The sequence below is a fragment of the Enhydra lutris genome, unplaced genomic scaffold, assembly GCF_002288905.1.
Source record: "Enhydra lutris kenyoni isolate GAN:26980312 unplaced genomic scaffold, ASM228890v2 scaffoldscaffold12, whole genome shotgun sequence".
Lineage (NCBI taxonomy): Eukaryota > Metazoa > Chordata > Mammalia > Carnivora > Mustelidae > Enhydra > Enhydra lutris.
This window is the reverse complement of record NW_019154096.1, coordinates 57,129,618-57,136,752: the sequence shown is the minus strand read 5'-3', so window position 1 is coordinate 57,136,752 and position 7,135 is coordinate 57,129,618.

Genomic DNA, 7,135 nt, shown 5'->3' with positions numbered 1-7,135 from the left:
CTTTCCCAAAATTCAGAGCAGTTTGGTGAGGTCTCTGATTAACCCGGCCTGGTTTTATGCCCATCACTAGATTTAAAAGGTCCAAGATCAGACATATGAGAATCACATACAATGATGCCTATGTGATTCCTGAAAGGATTCTAGGCAATGCTCTGCCAATGAACCAGTCATTGTGTTAGTTATTGGGCATGCAGAGGTGAAAGACTTGTCTCTAAGGAGCTCATAGCTAGTGAAGGAGACAGACCAAACCAAACACAACAAAACACAGTTCTAACATGGTGTGACAATTACGGAATATCCGTATCCTCAGGTGTTCTCAGAGCACAGATGTCTGCAAATCAGAGGAGGCATTACCTGAAGGATTCCTGGAAGAGTTAAATCTTGTAGAATGCCTAGGCATTGGGCAGGTAAAACTGATAAAGGGACGTTGCAAGTAATTATAAAAGCATGGAGGAAATATGGTAGGCAAGACTGCCTGACACAGCCTAGGATCTGCTGGAAGTCCTGGGGATGAAGGGGAAGGTACAGGAGGAAAGAGAGTGAAGCCATTAAAAGCTATAACATAAGTCTATGCACATATTCGTAAATGTAAGTCGAGGAACAATAGGAAGAAAGAACCCAGAGTTAGGGGAAGGGAGGGCAGGGAGATCTGTCTGAGGGCAGCTGCACTGAGCTCAGTGGAGTCACACAGGGAAGAGGAACAGCAGTAGGGACGGGACCTGACCTGAAGAGCTATGTAGAAGTTCAGAGGGACAAAACTGGGGGACGAATGGGAGAGATCGGAAGAATGTTCAAATTGATTTCTGGCTTTCTGACCCATATGAACAGAGCGATGACAGAACAGAATCAAGATCTGGAAGGCTGGAAAAGAATGAATATTAACCAGTGATTTACCAGACATTTATCCTATAAGCCAGCTGGCCTTCCAATGTTGCAGAAGTTCAAGGAGCATTTGCTTGAGGTTAGTTGTCTCATGTTTTTTTCTTTGTCTTCTGAAATGATGAAATCCCATGTCTGTCCTACAAAAATCTCAATTTCACCAGACCTAATTTAACCCAAAGGCCATGGTAAGGCCCCAAAATGCAACCTGAAAAAGTGTGGTCAGTAAGAGGATTGAATCCTGGGTCTGAGGGAGATCTTAGACTGAGAGAGCCTGGCAAGGGGTTCCTGCAGACAAGAAAGAAGCGATGATATTCAGGAGCTCCAGAGTCTGAAAAAGAGCTCTGACAGTGTAAGTGACCTTATACCGAAAATGTAGAAGGGCACTAGTTGGCTACAAAAGCCATTAGAAAAAATCTGTCTTCCCTTTAGATCATATAAGGCTTTTGACTTTCACACAAGCAGTTAGAAAATGTGAAGCCACCTACATTTAAATTATGGATTTACTCTACATCTCTACTATACCTTCCTCTTTTCTCTCTTTGAAAACTCTTCTATCCAACTCAAAGCTTCTCAAAGCTTCAGGCTTGTGAAGGAAGAGGGAATATGAGGCATCCACCCCTAATTCAATTTTCTTTAAGAAATAAACATGCTTGAAATAAATATGACAAGGGTCTGTCAAACTTTTCTTTTTCTCATTGTTTTTATCTCTGCCTCTCCCATTCTTCTATCTCCCTCTTGTTTTTTCTGTATCAAGACATTTGCTCTCTTTATAGAATAAACAAACTCAAATCCTCATTGTCTGACATCTTACTGACAGAAAGATGATAAATCGGGCCATAAGTCACGGAGCTGAGTTACCTTAAGGTGAGTAAGAGGAAAAGGAAAAATTATAGGATGAGAGATCATTGTCACTGATTTCTGTCCATGGGGGCAGAGAATCGTACGGTTCACATGAAATACCGTGTGAGCAAAGGCTGCACAGATAAGGCTAATCTTCAGGTGACATTCTCAGAGCTAAAACTAAGAACCATAAGGCAAAGCAACATCCTCAACCCCTACATCTAAGTAAAATCTCCCTCCAGACCTTTGACTCTCTGAGCCTCATTCTGACCTCTATTCTATTCATATTTAGTTCTTCTTGAGGTACCACATGGGAGGCTCCTCAACCTTTATCCCACTGACTGTATCCACTGGTCCCTTTCTTCTTACCATATTCCCTGGCCAGACTTCAGATGCCCCAACTCCAGACAATAACCCAGATTAGCTCCATCTACAAAAGCATTTTCAATCAAGAATACTTTGAGTCTGTATGGATAAAACTGCAACCTTCTGTGACCACCTGTTTGTTAACTGTTCTGCATTATGGTCTTAGCTCATTCATTCAGCAGCCATTAGGTCGAGCATTAGTATAGGCATACAAGCCCTTTGTTGATCCCTGGTGATACAGAACACATTAAATGAGATATGCTCTCAGGTCTCATGGAATTTTATGTAAATTGACAGTGTCTATTCAGTAAGTTAAGTTCTAGCTGGAGACGTGAAGAGAATGCTATGAGAGCACAGAGCAGGTGCAGAGATTTCAGGCCTGGGGGACAAGGAAGACAAGGGGCCTCAGCTAAATTTGACAGAGACATAAAGCTCTACCTGTTTGGGAGATAGGGTGGGACATCCCAGAACACTGGAAAACACTGCCATGCTGAAGGGGTTTGAAGCAGGTTCACGTGGTTGCCATTGAGAATGCAATCAGCGGTGGGAAATAGGCTGGAGAAAATCTCCAATAGAAGGTCTCAAATGTAGATACCCATCAACATCATCCTGGAACTTACTAAAGGATCCATTCCTGGTGGGATCCAAGAAATCTGATTCAATGGGCCCAGTAATTTACATTTTTAACAAGCTCTTTTCCCATGGTATTGTTCTGGGAAATGAGGAGTCTTGAATGTTGAGCAAAGACATTTGAAAGGGATCTTGAAAGATTCAGAGAGCCTTGTAGGGTCTTAAGTAGGAGAAGGATAGATCCTGCTGATGGAGCACTTGACTAATTAAGAACTAGTTAAAAGACAATTGCAGTGATTCACTTATTAGATTTATACACCATAGAGATTACATCATATGGTTTTGGTTTTTTCCAATCCCCCAAAGCAGTGTTTCTAAACTATATTATATCACAGTGACCTGAGATACTGAAAAATAAAAATTCCCGAGCTTTGTTCCTTACATACTAGATTAAATCCCCAGGTTGGGACCCAGTGATCTACATTTTAATAAGTTCCTCAAGTGAGTCTCACACACCACGCACAGCCCCGCATCTCCAGGACATTTCAAAGTAACCTTGTCAGTACCTTTCAGAGTAGCCCTCCAGGTGACCATTATGGGTTCGAATCTCAGTGCTTTCTAGCATCTCAAACATAGAGATCATAGTACAATGTATCATCCTTAAAGTAATATTTTGTCAGAGCAGGGGTTTTAGTATTTCCCAGAAGCACTACATTCCCATCTCTACAGCAGTTACAAAACTATACAAAACAAAAAGTCCTCATGCAAACTTCTCAGGCTCCTCCTGGAGGAACAACAGTCTCTCAAAGTCACATGGAAATAACCACATATTAAGATGTATCTTTGAAAAGAGTTGCCAATGCTTCTGTGAAGCTTAAGGAGCTTTCCTTAAAAGAAATCAGGTAATTCGTTTTGCATTAAAGTTAAGCACTTGGCTTAGTTTTCTTTCATTTTTTCTTCTTGTAAATCTCTGACTAAATTAATTAAGCTGATGTTTAAAACCAGCAGCCAACCTGACACAAGAGGCTGTGCAGCAAGAGGAGTGTCGGCAGTGAACTTGGAACAGAACTCAGAATCTGCTGCTTGGAATGAGGGGCCTGCTTTTCCCTTGTCCCTCTCCATACCCCCAGTCCACACACGACTGCCTGCCAAGACCTCCCAGGCCAAATCCCTGAATCCCACAGCTGACTTTTTTTCCTGTTATATATAAGGGATGACAAGTGTATGAACAATAAAGAAGAAGTCCAGAAATTTTCCACCCACGAGTTTAACAGCGTTAACAATTGTCATTAATCCCATTACCCCAAAACGGACTAAGACAGAGCACTTCGGCCAATGAGAGCAGAGGGCTCTGCCCTTAGCAGAAGCAGAAGGAGGTCCAGAGAGCTTAGTCACATCAGGCACGATGGCTAATTTGATGTGTCAACCTGATTGGGCCAAGGGATGCCCAGAGAGATGATAAACATGATTTCTGTGTGTGTATGTGAGGGTGTTTCAGGAAGAGATTAACATTTGAATCAGTAGACCAAGGAAAGACGATTGCCCTCAACAAAGCGGGATGGGCATCATCTAATGCGTTGAAGGACTGAACAGAATAAAAAGGTAAAGGAAGGCAAATTTGCTCTTTTTGCCTAAGATGAAGCATCTATCTTCTCCTGTCTTTGGACATTGTTGCTCCCAGTTCTTGGACCTTTGGGACTGGGACTGGGACTGGGACTACACCATTTACTCCCTTGGCTCTCAGGCCTTTGGACATGGACTAGATTACACTACCAGCTTTTCTGATTCTCCAGCTCATGCAGGGTAAATTGTGGAACTTCTCGGTCTCTATAATATATAAGAGTGCAAGCTAATTCTTAAGATAAATTTCCTCTTGTGGATTTCTATCTATATATCCTTTCTAAAAGATTTTATTTCAATTCCAGTTAACAAAAATTGTACTATTATTTTCAGGTGTACAATTTAGTGATTCAGCACTTCCATACATCACCCAGAGCTCATCACGAGTGCCCTCCTTTATCCCCCTCGCCTATTTAACCCTCCCCTCAACCCTGTAACCATCAGTTTGTCTCTACAGTTAAGAATCTGTTTCTTGCTCTGTCTCTCTCTCTTTTTTCTCCTGTGCTCACTTGTTTTGTTTCTTAAATTCCACATATGAATGAAATTGCATGGTGTTTGTCTTTCTTTCTCTGATGGCTTATTTCACTTAGCATAATACTCTTCAGCTCCAATCATGTCATTACAAATGGCAAGATTTCATTCTTTTTTTTAATCAGTCAAATTTTCTTTTTTATGGCTGAGTAAATGACATTATCTGATAAACGGTTAGTATCCATAATATATTAAGAATATATAAAGCTCAGTAGCCCCAAAACTAATAATCCAATTAAGAAATGGGCAGAAGACATGAATAGACTTTTTTCCCAAGAGGACATACAGATGGTATGAAAAGAAGCTCAACATCACTCATCATCAGGGAAATACAAATCAAAACTAAATGAGATACCACCTCACACCTTTCAGAATGGCTAAAAGCAACAAGGCTAAAAACAACAGTGTGGGTGAGGATGTGGAGAAAGGGGAACTCTCTTGCTCTGTTGGTAGGAATGCAAACTGGTGCAACCACTTTGGAAGACAGTATGGAGGTTCATCAAAAAGTTAAAAATAGAATTACCTTATGACCCAGCAATGGTACTACTAGGTATTTACCCAAACAATACAAAAATACTAATTTAAAGGGATAGATACACCTGATGTTTTTAACAGCATTATCTACAATAACCAAATAACGGAAATAGCCCAAATGTCCATTGACTGATGAGTAGAAAAAGAAGAGGTAGCATATATACACAACAGATTTTTCTCTATATATAACCTATCGGTGATCAAGGTAATTTCTCTTCCTTCTTCCTTCCTTCCTTCTCATTATCTTACAACTTTTCTCTCTCTCTCCTGTCCTCCTTTCTTCACTCTTGTCCTTCTTTCCTTTCCTCCTTTTTTTCTTTTTATTTAAATTAGTCAAGCACCTACCATGTGGGTGGCATGATGAATCAGTGGTGACAAAAGAGCAAAAATCCCTGCCCCCTTAGGGATGAACAATTAGAAAATCAATGAACACCAATAACTAAAATTGGGACACATGCTATAAAGCAACAGAACCAAATGCTGTGGAAGAGGATAACAGAGGGGACTTTCCATGGGGTGGAGATGGTGAGGCATATTCTCAACTGTTACCATGAGGCACTGGAAGGAGCCCAGAATGCAGAGAAGGTGTGTTCCTGGCAGAAGGGACAGTGGCAAAGGCTCCTGGGATGCTGCTCTGAAGATTTGAGAGTAACTTGTTTGTCTCTTGAAGGCCACTGTCTCTTTTTTTTTTTTTTCATTTCTTTTTAATAAGAAATCACATTTTTCTAAGTGTTCTAAGTGGAAATGTCAAAGGGCTCTGTAAGGGAGAAGTTGTTTTCAAAGTGAATTGTTTACTCTCTTTCCTTTTAAGACACGAGTGGCTTGAGTGCCTGAGGATCACGGCACCAAACAACAACAACAAAATACCACTGGAAAAGGACTCCATGTGAGCAAAGCTGTTCCCTTGTCATAATTAACCCTCGTCATAAGCTCTCCATTCAGCACAGTTTCTCCTAGAGTTCACTGCCAGAGAGAGGAAGGCACCTTGTCATCTGCGGTAATTATATGGGTTCAGTTATTTGAGTCCCTGAAATTTGTTTGACCTGAAGATTAAGGCAATTTAAGCTGAAATTTGTTTTGGATCTAGAGTGGGACAGGCAGGGGGGGACGGGGGTGGGGGTCCTAAATTTGGGACTGTGGCAGCTTTGAAATGCCAGCTGGGCCCTGGTGGGGCAGAGACGGGGCTGACCCTTTGCCTGTCTGATTTGTGCCTGTCTCTGCAATGCAGGTGATGTGATTCGACACCAATTAGCGGGTATGGACAAAAGTCGTCCGTTTCCCCAGTTAGCAGTAACCGAAGAGAACCATGCACCTCTTCAAACATGACAAGCGGCACACAAGTCATTGCCTTCGTTAATGCTCATCAGTGCTGACCGGCAGTGAGTTACGGAGAGATGCTGGCAAGGCAGAAAATGTGATTGGCCACACACGGCATCAGGGAGGACAAAACCTCCTGATGTTTGGAGCAGGTGAAATAACCAGGCGAAATTTAAGTTTATTACTGCCCCAGAGCATGGACTCAGAAGGTGTCTGTAAACATCCTGTGCATGTCAAGGGACTCGCTGGACCAGGAAGAGGGAAGATGCTTCCCGAAGACTCCCGGCCTCCACTCTGCTGTGTAAAGTCTGACATGTTAACTCATTTCCAGAGACCACGGAAGTTTGTAATCATGCTCACAAACAATAAACAAAAACTTAAGTGTGGCTTTGGTGGGTACCATTTTATAATTTATATCTGTGTTTGTTTCAAATCATGACCCTCGATGCATAAAAAAATGAACTTGCCACATAAC